This window comes from Syngnathus typhle, linkage group LG4 (assembly GCF_033458585.1).
Source record: "Syngnathus typhle isolate RoL2023-S1 ecotype Sweden linkage group LG4, RoL_Styp_1.0, whole genome shotgun sequence".
In the NCBI taxonomy this organism is placed as follows: domain Eukaryota; kingdom Metazoa; phylum Chordata; class Actinopteri; order Syngnathiformes; family Syngnathidae; genus Syngnathus; species Syngnathus typhle.
The window spans coordinates 18,822,221-18,836,633 of NC_083741.1; the positions used below are offsets into that span (position 1 = coordinate 18,822,221).

Genomic DNA, 14,413 nt, shown 5'->3' on the forward strand with positions numbered 1-14,413 from the left:
CACGCCTCGACCGCACATGCTTTTGCCGTAATGACGCCAAGTCCCTTAATTCTCTGAAACGGCATCAGATGTCGGGTCTATTATTAGTGTTTAGCGATGTGTTAATGTTGCAATTGTACTCCATCCATGCAGACCTCCATTATAGCAGACTATGTGCATCTATTTCCTTACGGCAACATTTTATCAAGGAAGTTTCATCGTCAACCTCGCTGATGTATCCGATTCATCGCTTTCCATTTTCCGGATTTTAATAATGCAACGACTCCTGATCAAAGGCCATTAATAAGCAAAGCAGGAGTTTGACTCAGGCACCTCTTAACCTTGCTTGGCCTTCGCTTCTGCTGAATTAATAATCAGCCTAAATGTTTACATAGTGTCACTTGTCCATCGAACAAAACCTCCTCCGTTGCAGTTTAGCCTTCCACCCCCACCCCATTTCCTGTCTGTCAATGGATAAACAGTCCAGGCGGTAAACATTATTTGCGGGCAGGGGTGTCACTGGAGTTCAATAAGGCCATTAGGAAGCTCGACTAACAGTTTGGTGACCGTGAAGCTGGCTGTAGTGGTTTGTGTTTGTCCTTTTCAACTACCACAAAAATACATATATATATTTTGAGTTAATCACACTTTTCTATAACCTGCCTCTGAATGTTTACCCACTGTCTGAAAACCTGTCATGAAAGTCATGTGGGCTCCACAAGGCCCGTTTGAGTGTGTGAATGGACGACGGAAGCGCACCCTGCTTCCCTCCCGCCCACGCTGCTGCTCCACATCCTGACAAAGGAAAGCGACTCACTGGGTCAAGCCCGTGCCCGTCGCTTGTCAGGATAACCCCGCCTGTGTTGCATAAGAGCTGGATGTCTTCCTGGCATGCCAGGGAGTTTAATAGAAAGTCACATTCAGAAGTACGAAGTGAAACTACTGTTCCTTAGGAGTGGTGTGGAAAGTCTGGAAATGTACCAGGAGGACTCTGTCTATACGGGGAGTGGGGAGGGAGAAATAGGTCATCATGTTCTTATGAATGAAGCAGGAGAAAGCATCACATCCTGTTTGTTATAGTGATGCTCGATTTTTCGACGACAACTAAAGTGATTGCTTGAGACAAACAAGCGCGTTGAATCACAAATCTCATCAGTCTACAGGAGATCTATTAAAATGTGCGAGCTGTAAAGTTGGTAACGACAGGGGGGTGGGGCGGGTGATAGTGGGGGTCTGGCTGGAAGTGTAAGGAAACTGATAAATTGAGGGATGATAACAAAATACCCAATAGGGCTGGAAACAGCGATGCTTAAATGAGTAATGGATCAGGTGCCACGAGAGACTCAAATAACTGCAGTGCATTCGCCCCCCTTCCCAAAACTCCGTCTACCCCTCCGACCCCCACCGCCAGTCCTCGCTGTCTGCATCCTCACAATACAGGAAATACTAGGTCAGGCTAGTCGGCACCCAAGCGCTCCAATAAAACCCCAAAGGGTCCAATTACTCAAACTGCAGCCCCCCGCGACTGAGATATGCTGATCAGGGTTATCGGATATCGGCTCGGAAGTGACAAGAAGGATTTATTGGCCTAAATCCTGTCATGAATCATCCGTGAAAAAGCTACATCTGATGTCATAAAACATCAAATCGTGTCAGTCCTTAAGAGATGTAAACATTTTATGGTCGATAAGACGCCGTATCGTATAGTGTGCGCCTGCAGGAATCAACATTAGCACCACTAGCATGCATGAATGCAATACTCGCAGGAATCCGTGTGGGCCTTGAGGTAGAGACCTGTAAAAATGCATTGCATCCTTAAAGTAATGAGGACGGAACCTCGCGCTTAGCCTTGGGATGAGTATGGCGCGCTGAGTATTTGCATAAAAGTAGAAAGACTGACTTTGAAATCTGTTTGCGCATCGATTTATCCGTCTATCCCTCCAAACGCAATGCAAATTTTACTCCAGTGGTCTCCCAGGGGATGCCGAGATATTCACGAGCAAAATCTGGAAGTAAGGTTGTCATAAGAAACACGACGATGTTAACGACATCACCCGAGCGAGATGTCAGCATATCTTCTAAAACTTGAACATTTTGAGCAAGCTTTTACAAAAATCATTGTCAGGCCTTAAGACTAGATGCGTGAAATCGTTCAGTTGGTTGGCTACTAGGTCTAAAATCACTTAAGTGACAAAAAAAATTGAAAAGTAAGCAGAGAAGAATGTGTCATTTCGATTCTTAGCCCATCCAGTAATCTCTTTCTGCAGGCCCGTCTCATTGCGTCTCATTTACAGAACATGGTACCACTAATAAGTACAAGCTTCATCACCTTAGAGGTTTATTTTGTAGTGTGACATACATACAGCACATGTGAGACTAATGTTTGGTAAATGTGACAGGAGCACAAACACCAAACCCCCAAAACCACCGATGCGTAATCGATGTTGACTCTGAGCGACTTAACTGAGAAGCATAAAAAAGTTCCTTCACTTGGAAAACAAACTTGTTTCCCCACCTAAAATAGACTTTGCGGCAAAATCACGTGTCTGGCCCGAGCCTTGGAGGACACACCAATCCTCATCGGAAGCGCTTTGTGATTCAAATTGCCCTCGGGCGCAAGTCAGAAGCCACATGTCGATACAGTCATATTTGGAATTTCTGCCTTTCATCTCCAGAGCATCTTTTTCAAACTTTTGGCAGGTCCAATGTTTTTTTGGGGGGGGTTGAAATTGTTGTGTTCTGACAGACAGACCAGTAATAACAATGCTTTGCTCTCTTTAGGAAACGATGCACCGGGTTAGCCACCAAATTGAAGCTGCAGGATTTAAGTGTTTTGTTTTTTGTGACGGCCGGATAATAGTCCAAACCAGCAAATATGAAAATACAAAATTCTTGAGTTACAGTGCTGTCTGAGTCGTTGGCTTTAAAAATGTTCAATTCAAATGTAACCAGGATACCGCAGAGAGCATATGCTCCCCCCATCCGTGTTTCTCCTCGGGACACGGTGTACTTCCAGCCTGACCTGGCATGACAAGCCGGCGGGTGGCTTCAGAACACCCGGGGAGATTCTAAAGGGCTCTGTGACCCCCACCTGGATGCCCCTGCTAGCCTGCCAGCTGACAGTGACATGTGGACTTGCTGACAGAGCACGACGGGGTAGCCGGTATGAGTGTGATGAAGCAATGTGGCCAATCATCTGGTTCAGCTTCACCGCTGAGAGGAAAAGCAGGTGCGACTGGACAGGAAGATTAGGACATGATAGCATAACTGAGTGAAGTCTATTAATCATTGACTTGTACCATCGACTACTCAGTTTTTGAAAGTGGCAGACTTGGAGTATCTTCATCTTGTGAGGAAAGAAACCACTCTGCCTGATAAGTTTCGACTTTGCAGGTTTTTGAGAATTTTTGTGACTCAACATTAACTGCAGAAGAAATAGTAGTTAGATTTTTTTATTTATATTAAGTCACTGTATTTGTCAAGAAGATCAAAATAGTCTTAAGATACAATGATAGCCAGAAACATTTTCTTGAATTGTCAAGAAAATTGTCCTGGTCTAATGTTTATCACAAATCAGTAGCCTCTGGAATTCATCTGTTGTCTAGTATGAGTAACCAATCTCTGTCTCTGCCACAAGTGCTTAGCTTAAATGACAGCTGAAAATGATAATGACATTGGGGGTGCAGAGAACATCACTGACTTGAGGCTTCCTTTCCATCAGTGGAGAAAAAAAAAGCTACCACAGACTAGTTGTCACTAGTTGTTATGAAGAGCAAGGGATGATGTGGGACAATAAAACGGTGGTCATTGAGATGTACTTGCCAACACAGTGCATCAAGAAAACATTAAGTATATTTAGTTCTCCAACAGAACTACATTTTTGGTCATATCTCTGATACTCAAGAATTTGCCCCAGGGAAAGCAATCCAGTCAAAAGTTTTTGAGTAGTTGTCCAGGTCTCACAGCCATAAAGCAAGAATGATACCAAGACTGTAAAGTATATCTGGAACAGCAAACACTCTCGTTGCAGGAGAGAAGATCAGTTGAATTGAGGAGTGAATTACTCCATGCATCAAATTCGACCCATTTGTACCTGAGGAATTTTATCAAGGAGTTTGAACTAAAGGGGGTCAATATCTAAGTCTCAAAGCCCTTAAGCCAGACCGGATACATTAAGATGCTTAAGACTAGCACCTTCAGAAGTGTATGTAAATATCTGGAACACTTGGGCTTCTTAATACAGTCGCTGGACAAACAACCTAATGAGAGCATACAAAAGAGCTCCATGACGACTTTTCTGGTATGAATCCTACGGAGTAATCTGTAGATTCCGTTCTGCGTAGCGTCTTGTACTTTTACTGTCTGAACTGTCTGTATGCACACTGGCTCTTATTTGTTGTGTTATCTGTTTATTTATTATTTATTATTACTCTTATTATTTATTGTTTGTGCCTTTTTGTTTATGATGTTTTTTACTTTTGCGCTATGCTTGCTGGCTCCGTTTTGCTCCTCTTATTTATTGTGTTATCTGTTTATTTATTATTTATTCATCACTCTTACTATTGATTGTTTGAATTTTTTGCCTTCTTGTTTTTATATTGTGTCGCGTACTTGTATGTCTATCGTGTTATGTGTCTCGTCACCGTTAGGGATAGAGAAAAACGTAATTTCGGTCTCTTTGTGTGTTGTGACGTGGAGAGATTGACAATAAAGCTGACTTTGACTTTGACTTTGATTATCTAAGGCCATAATCAAACGCAACATGAAATCAACTCTCTCAGTAATTTATTCTTTTGAATAACTCAAAGAGCTTAACTTCCCCATCACCTAGTGGAATCTTTGCAAGCTATTTTTAACACAGCCACTGACTGAGTGTGATTGATGAATGATTTGAGCTTGTCTATGCACACTGATATGTCGGTGTGTGTGTGTGTGTGTGTCCGTGTGTGTGTACACCTGCTTGCTTAGTCAGTCTGTTAGGTTCTGCAAACCCTAACACAGTCATTGCGAAAAAAACGACAAGACTGAATGGAACACGATGAGCCGGTTCAACGGCGACTCAAACCGCAAATTAGCGACGCTGGCAGCAGACATGTTTAGATTTTTTTCCCCTTCCATTTCCGAATGAATGTACTATGTCTCACCATCAAAAGGGGACTTGGCTTGATTTATTTATTTTTTATTGTCTGGAGGGTAAACTTGGTTTCCTGTCGTTTAAATTGTATGCAGTAATTTCCCATTCCACCTTGGCATAGAAAGAATAGAGATCATTATAAAGTCTGATAACATTTAACAAAATATTTCAAATACTTGGGTCTTTGGATTGCCTGCCAACACATTACAAGTGAAATTAAACAACCCAAGAAATCATAACCAAGCTATTTATCATGCAATGGACACATTGCCAAACACAAATCAATTATTAAATTGGATTCTTTAATCTGTTCCTTTATGAAGCATCTTTTTCCTCAAAACATCAGTGGAGTTCCATTTCTCAAACTAAAAGAAGGGAAATTGATGTTGCACTGTTGTGTTCCCTCAATCGTGATTAGTAACTTCAGACCACCAAGCTGGAGGTTAACCACATTTCAGTGCTGAGGAAAAGGTCACGTAAAATAGGCTTACCTGCGAGGTCCATTGAGCTCTTCAGAAAAGCCAGACATTGGGCTCCATTCGAGCCAAGGCTTCCTCAATCACCAGAAAGTCAATACAAAGCACAAGTCAATTATCCAGAGACGTTGTGGGCGGAGGGATTCACGGCGCCATGAAGATACATAAGGTTTCCCTATCCAGACCGCCAATCTTTCTGACAGCGGAATCATATACACATGATTGGATTTGGCAAAGAGAGATTTATTTATCTCATTTTTGACATTAATAATTCACTGTCCATTTCCGCGTATCGTCGTACGCCGGGCCACAGGGGGAGAGCGGCCGCACGATGTGGCACACAGCTGTCGGGGAAAAGGCAACAGCGGAATGGAAATGAATTCTCATTCGCGGGGGTGATTGCATTCCAGCGTCAAACATTTCCATCTTGCCACTTTGCACGCTGTCAATTTCCTTGGCACGAAATATAAACTGTCCATCGCAGATGGTACTTTTTAACTTTTTTATGTAACGCTTCAGCAAAATGTTGTTTTTCCGGTTAAGAGTAGATGAGTTCGAAATGATTCATCAGCAAATTGTTTACAATCCGCAGAGGCAATGTGGATTTTTTGTAAACTAGTTTGCTGTGCTGTCTAAAGGGGAAAAACTCGGGAAGTCCTACATCATACCTCGTTCACATCCCTTTTTGTTGCCGCCATTGCTCTCGTAATGGAGTGCCTTGCCGGCCCTAATGAGGCTCCTCGGCCACACACACACCATATCAAATTAACAGGCGGCGCCATCCTATCACAACCCCCCCGAAACACCCAGCAGGCAGCCCCCGAGTAGAACCAGCGCCTCACCTCACCGCACCGGCGAGCTCGTTCCATGATTGATAAAATGGGATTGGAGCATAGACAGAATGGGGGAATGGAAGGGGGGCAGTCGGACAAATGGGCAGACAGACTTCTCAGCCAAAAGAAAGCTGTCCATAGTTTTTTTTCCTGCGATTTGCCTTTCCGCGGCATAATTATCCTCTTGATGGAATAAGTAATGAAGGGAAAAGGTCACATGAAGCGGCTGTCAAGAATCTCGTATTCGTCGACGATGAGGCTGCCAAACATTTGTAATTGAAGAATATGCATGAATAGGTCACCAGCAGACAGAGATAATGGAAGTGATCACATCCCAGATTGTGTTCAACATTTTGAAAGTTTGGCATAAATGTCATATAAATAGAAGTGACCAAAAACGAAAGAAAAATCAAAATGCAAAGAATTAAATTTTTGCTAAAATCAATTTGTTGACGGCAGCACCAAAGACAAAGCATTGCAAACTTATCCCGTGGTGACAGCAGTTAGAACTCAAAAGTTCGGAATAAGCACTGCAAATTAAAATTTAAAAAAGCCAAAATAATGGAAATTTACGGGCATTCAATCTCCCCACTGTTTATTGTATTGACGATATATTGCTTAGTCGGATGGCAGATTAATGTGCCGTGAATGGCACCCTCCAGTGTAATTGCTTCTTGACACTTGGAAGACACACTCCACTTGCTCTGATAAGGTCGTAATCTGGTGTCGGTTTACCCTCCTAATTAATTTGCTGCCTTAAAACCAAGTGAGAGTCCAATTTACATTGGTGCAGATACAACAATATATTAGCGGCGGCGGGGGGAGGTAGACCTTGGATAGAGGGAGGAAAGGGTAACTATTGGAATCACGATGTAATCAGGGCCGGATCGCCCGAGGAGGACAGATTACGGAACGTGTCCGAGGAAGTGAAGGTCATCCTTGGGTAAATGTCACAAACAAATTGGCTCCTGGAGAGATTCGGAGGGTTGTTTTATAAGACAACAAAGCGTCCTGTAAGGAGCTTAGTGCGTAGTCTATGCAAGTGAAAGCAGGATTCCCGGGCGGCTGCCTCCGGAGTCGAATGATGGAACGCGTGTGTGCGCTGAGGCAAACATGTAGCACACACACAGACAGAGTGGAAAAGAAACGAAGTCAATCTTAGAAATGAGGCAGGGAAGCAAAAGAAAAATGGCTAGTGAGGATTCAGTGAAAACAAAATCAAGCAGAAAAAATGTCAAAAGGATGTCTGTTGAGATGGTCAATGCGGAACTCCTTCGCACAGAGACTTGAAGTTTCATTTCGCACATACAAAAAAGTCTCAAGAACTCATGCATGAGATTTAAAAAAAAAAAAAGGAAATCGGCCATTTTGATTTGAAGGTATCATTCACAGATGGGCAACGCAATCCATCCATCTTTTTTAAAGCAATTTTTTAGCGTGCGGATCTGGAACCTTTCCTGATTGACTTTGAGCAAAAGGCAGACTACAAGCAGGATTGGACGCCAATCATAAAGAGACTGACAAACCAGTCACCGAACAGAAATTAAAACCAAGCTGTACCAATGTCAGACGAGTGAATTTAAACATTGTTGCCAAACTCTGACATGGGAACTCTTCCAGCACCAGTCCGAAGCAGATTGATGTTTAAGATTGAAGCTTTTTTGCCTATGCCATCTAACGATCCGTTCTGACAAAGACCCATTGGCGAAGACCCCTTGAACTCTGCTTCCAACTATCATGCATATCCTTTCTTTAACAGCTGAGACACATGCAAACGAATGACCCAAATAATCTATCATGTAATTTTCGCCATTTTAGCAGCTGCGTGGCCGGAGCCGCCGACCATGTATCGCTTCATCACTTGGCTGTCAAATATCATATAACCTGCTCACAATGTAAACAAAGAAGCAGTCTAGCGGCAAGACCGGGAGGAAGCTTGCATCTTAGCCAGCACATTCCAGTTGGCCAATATCCTACTGTGCTAGGCAGGTGCCAAGCCAAGGATGGATGAATGTATGGAATGGCCGAACTTCGTGGCTGAGGAGGAGGATACGGGGCAGCCACTTTAGCACAGGTCACGGTGGGCTAGAGCCATTCATTTTGATTAACGACACCATTATTCCCCGTCTGGGGATGTCGCGGTTTTGCATGGCATGTAGCAAGCAGTGATACGTGCTACGCAAGATAGAAGTTTACACAGCTGCCAAGCTCACACATCCACGCATTCCTGCGGGTCAACGGATATGTCAAGTATCCATTCGCCCTCAAGTGCCCGCAAGTCGGAGCTTGCGTCTTGCCGTCGCAGGCTGCTACTTGACTTGAGGTTGATTGTTGAGAGTGAATTATCAACGGGGAAGCAGATGGCTGGCACGAATAGCAGGGCGAGCGTCTGTGTGTGTAAGTCCGCGCTTAAACTTAAGCGAGGGGCAACGGGCCTGTTGACAATGGGCTGAGCCAAAACTCTCTTTGGGCACAGGGGTGTGCAAGTGTACGCCTGACACGCTACAGCTGTTGAGGTACACGACAGCAACAGATGCAAGCTCTCAAGCGGGGGTGGAAGGAAATGCCACAAAACCTTGGCTTGGTATGTACTTTGGTTTGAAAGTTTGTAGCCGGAAACACAAAGCACTTAATTATGTGGTGTATCTGACCACTAGGGGGCACTATATAGATGGAGTAGATAAGAGACAAAGGAGAAAAAGGCTGAGGAAGAAAATATCGTAGTCGTGTTACCTCAGATAAACTGAGCAAAAAGAAATGAGACTGCTAAGGATTTAGTGTTAATCTTGTTTGGTTGTAGACATAAATGAATAAATAGAATGTTTCGAGTTCTGTGCGACGTTTTCTCCCTCAGCTGTCAAAGAGGATTTTGTTAAGCAACTGCACAGCATTTGTCCAGAACATAATTGAATCTAGAAAGCTAGTGTGCTTGAATCATGAATCCCCCGCCTTGACACACAACAAGATGGCAGCGCACAAACAAAAACTAATTTGTGAGAGAGACATATTTAAAATGTTTTTTTGTGTCTTAAAATAGAAATCTCAGTCAAACACTAGAAAAGCAGGCTGTGATACCTGAGTGTGGGTTTTTTGTCAAATACGTGGGAAGTGTGCTCCACGGCTTTTGAGCGTTGTTGCGTCGTGAAGTGATGTAACCAAAGAAAGCCTGATGACAGCAGGATTGGATGAAGGTCGCACAGCAGACACATGCGTTTTTTTCCTACAATTTAAAACAGTTTCCCGGTGTCTTAAAAACATGTCAGTGAGCCCAAGGATAAAAAAATTACTTCAATACCGTGTGAATGGGAGCATGGACACAAATACTTTCCTCATGTCTTATGATTAATAATAAATTCTTAATTTTTCACCTCTGCTTGTTTTTGTCATAACAGCATGATGGCTGATAAATATAAGCGCCGGACACCTGCTTTGGCATTATGGCGCGCTGGTCGTACATATCTGTCAGATCACTGTATAATAACTGTCAGTCATTGTCTTGGTACAATTATGTCGATGTGACACAAGCAGATTTATTTCTCACAAAATCTTTGAGAGTAAACAAAATGACCAAGCAGGTTGAAGCAGTCCAAAGTGTCACATGGTCAATAGTGTAATCATTATAAAAACATTTGTTGCTTAAGATGGAACAAGTGATGGACAAGTTGACATGTTCATAAGTGTGAATGTTGTTGCGTGTCAAGACCAAGGTGCCCCCACCTATCCCCCAAAGTCAGCCAAGGTAGGCTCCAGAAGTGAGTGATCAAACAATTTGAACTATGAAAAACACCCTGAAATGGATTATCGATAAATCACAACAGGACATTCCTGAGCTGATAGTCTTCCCGGCATTGGATCTGTTAATGCCAATGCCGGGATTTGTTTGTTAAGTCAACAAAAGGCTTAGTTACAACATTCTCATGAGTAACGGAAAAGGCTAACTCCATGACTCGGCCTCTTGGAACTGGATGCTCCGAATCACCGGGAGTGTTTCTGTAGAAAATTCCAAGCATGACTCAACCATTGTGGAAAACGTGAAGAGTTTCCCCGCCCCCTTGGATGATAACCTGAGGAGGATGACAAATCAATATTGACACAGTGTGAAGAGCTCAAATATTTCACACTACCGGTGTTACTTGCTTTGGACACTGTAATAAGGAGCACCGGTGGCAAAAGTCTTTCTGCTTTGTACTCAAGCAAAAGTACAGAATAGATTTGCCATTTACGGAGGCTAAGATTAGTACCAAGAAAGTAGAAAGTAACCCTAACTCGGTTTCCGTTTGTAGAGAATGCAAAGTTTTCAGAAAAAGCAATAAATAAAGTACACATAGCTATATTTAAATATAATAAGCATTTCATATTTGGAGACTTTATCATACTGGACCGCAGATCTAATTCACGTGAGCTGTTTCCAGAACAGGACAGTGCTGCACTGTGAGAAAAGTCGCACATTTTTTGGCTGTGCTTGACAGAATGAGTGAGTGACTGAGTATGAAGGGTGTGTGTACGTGTGTTCATTGAGAAATGTCCTGACGTAAAACTGCCCAGGAGTACTAGCGCCGCCCCACGTACTTGTCAGCATAACAAGTCTCGACAGCTTCAACAATGTCAGAGGGATCGGACCACATGTAAGCAAAATCGCATACCTCCACAAGGGCGAAACAACCGACAAACTTTATAAGGGCCTGCTACCTGCGATTTCAACTTTGGCTCTAGTGAAACAGGAAATGATAACAATGCCAACAGTTAATGTGCTTGCAATCTGCATCAACTTATTAATGTAAAATCGGGAACACCTCTGTGGATAGCTGCTAAAACCTACCAAGATAAAAGAAAACGGTAACACGCAGAAAGCGCTAAGACCAACTGACCACAGTCTATATGCTAAAGTACATCCTTTTATTCAGAATCCTGAAAACTGCTTTGCAAAACGATACATCATAAACGAATGATGATGAAACCCAAGCTCCCCGACGAAGGTAATCATAAACCAAAAGTGGCGTCTCTTCCGGCATCTCCACCTGTGATTAGTTAGCTGCTATGGTATTTCAGGAATGAACACACTGACAGATGATGGTGGATAAGTGTCACTACTAGTGAATACAACTTTTTGTGTGTGTGCGTGTTTCCATGCTGAAAAGCTCAATGACAGCAGCTAAGGTCTTAACGCCAAGCCTGAGCGGCTTTATAACTATCAAGGACCATTTTATTTCTATTCCCAGAAAACAACCTTTAGCGCATTTTCTAGCGATTTTAAATCATGAGCTGCAGCTATCGTAGGTTGGGTTTCCATTGAAAATGTAATAATTGCTAACATGTTAACACTTGGTATGCTAACATGAAGTGAGTAATGAAAAAAAAAGTGTGCTACAGCAGATTGCTAAGAATTTTACATGATAGTCTGTAGCCAGGTTGGATTTAAAACCATTTAATAAATGCTAGCATGCTAACAGTTGGTATGCTGACATATAACGCTAGCAATTTAAGTGAAAAAAAACATGCTACACAACACTAACATTCTAACACTTGGAAAAAATAACATAGACCATGATAGTAATACAAGCACAAAATTGATGATGTTGAATAAAATATTTAAATCGTCCTGGAGTCAGGCACAATTTCAAATGATACTTCATCAAATGTGAACAAGCAAAAAAATAAATAAAACTGAAATAACACACTTTGAAAGTTGACATTGTTGACGCGTATAGACACGACAAACACGCCAAGCATGCTGGGAACACGTAGACCTTTACACATGCACAAAATATACAGTCAAGGTGGAGGGTGTGGATGTCTTGGCAAGACTGCAGATGGACCTGCAGCTCACTCACAGGGAGGCTGGGCTGGCGTTTCGGGTTAAGGAAGTCATGACATGCCCCTCCAACGCATCCGTAAATCAAGCCAGCGCGACAGCAGTCTTTGTGTATTTAAGGCGTGCGAGTTGTGTAATGAAGAAATCATCATTGCGTTTAAAAACAAATCTGCTTTCCACTCCCTATCCATTTTACGCTTTTTGACAGGGAAATTAAAAGCTGATTTACTCCCACTCTTGAATTAATTGGAAAAAAATAGTTTACAACTCTCCATCTTTTTATACACCATTGAATTTTACAGGTCGAGTCCACTTTACGGGGGAGTTTATGGATGACTTTGCTCGTTGCTTATGGTGCTAAATCAAAAACTAGCCTGGACATGAGCTGTGAATTGGGAAATTGCTGTTGATATTTTGCTTTGGCTGTTCCAATGGTAACATCTGTCAAAAATGGTATAGTGTTAGAGCGACGGCGAGCTACGTTCACACGGCAGAGCGGTGTACAGTAAGCACTCAATAGGTGAAATGCGGAAGTAATGGATGCCATCCTAAACGATCTTCAAACCCTAAATACAGTATCGCCAGAACTATGATCTCAAAAAACTCGTCTCACATTACCCTTAAGATCAAGCGGCTTACAGATCATTTCCAAAATATGCACACTGGTGTGAAAATACTTTCTTACGAGTCATCTTATGTCTGACTCATTAATAGAAATTCTCATTTCATAAATACATACTGAATATACCTACACAACTATACGACAGTGTTTTTTTCATGAATTGCTCTCAGGATTCCAAAACCTGAACCCATAAAACATGAAGCTTCTGTCAAGACAGTATGAAGGCTGTCTAAAGCTGAAAATGAAAACATCTCATTTCTGAAAGAAACGACCAAACTCATTCCATCACACCGACAACGGCTGCCATCCTAGTTTACTGTCTCTAGACGAGCAAAAATAAAAGCAAATCTAGCTCAATTTAAAACTCATTCGAGTGCTGCCACAAGAAAAAAACAGTTGCTCTGATTTTTCTTCTTTACAGCCACCAGCAGCTAAGAGGAGGTGATAAATCCTTGTTTAGTTTTTTTTCTCCTTACTCGGTCGGCTGAGGCAACGACTGGGCCAGGGTCAAACTGGTAAGACAGATGAAAACAAGAGATTGTCTGGAGGCCACGAGAAGAAAATTGCCGACGAGACACAGAGACACGCTTTTGTCGAGCTGTAGATCTGTGATGGGACTCCGTGTCGGAAGTCAAAGAGGTATTGTGGCTACACTACTTGTATGCGTGCTTTCCGGGAAAACAGCAGGCCATGATTTTCATCCTCTTAAAAAAAATATTTACAATTATGGTTGCATATTTGTTGTTTTTTTTTGTCATTACTCACCCAGCCACAGGATGAATGTGCATGTGTGACAAAGCAGTGCAGAGAATGCGGTGCAGCTGAATTCTTATACGACTACACAACTGTTGTGGTCTCAAGAGAAGGAAAAGAAAATGTCTTCCAAGAAACTCCCAGCATGCAGCCACTTGTATGTAGTACTTCAGGAAATAACCCTTTTTCAGAACCACTGCCGACCTTATTCCTGTTTTGTTTTTTTTTTGCTGTAAATCGCTTGGAGGCGGATATCATATCATGCCTGGCAAGTCGCTTCTTTTGAAAATGTTTCCAAATCCTCGATGACACACATTTGCTTTACGCTCTGCTGCACCTGTCATGTTGAAGCAGCACCGGGCCATCGGAGGAGCTTTAGTGATTCCCAGTCTGGCAAAATTACTTTGCAACAAGAAGTGCACAAAGCATGTATGTATATTCAATATATATGTATATTCAAGTAACAGTGGCAATCGCGTGTAGTTATGTTTGCCAAAGATAAGACTGAAGTGGTAATTGATGAGGAAAGAAAACTCTCCGGAATTCACGATGTATCTACTTATTTATTGTGTTACTATACATCTCGTATGACAACATACAAGATGCAACACAATAAATAAAGGTGTTTTGAAAAAAAATTAACAATACAATAATAGTTAAATAAATCATTTAAAAATAAATCAATCAATTATAAATCATATAAATATATACCATAAATAATAAATCAAACTAGAAAAATTGAGAAATAATAAAAATATAAGAAAGATAAAAAAAAGAATTGATTAAAAACCTTCATTTCTCGCA

At 42.1% G+C, this 14,413-nt stretch overlaps 1 protein-coding gene across 3 annotated transcripts in view; it reads right to left on the minus strand.

Annotated features, from left to right (window-relative positions):
- Window positions 1-14,413, minus strand: part of LOC133152398 (SH2 domain-containing adapter protein F-like) — a 55,499-nt gene that overhangs the window by 26,345 nt on the left and 14,741 nt on the right. The window lies entirely within an intron of this gene.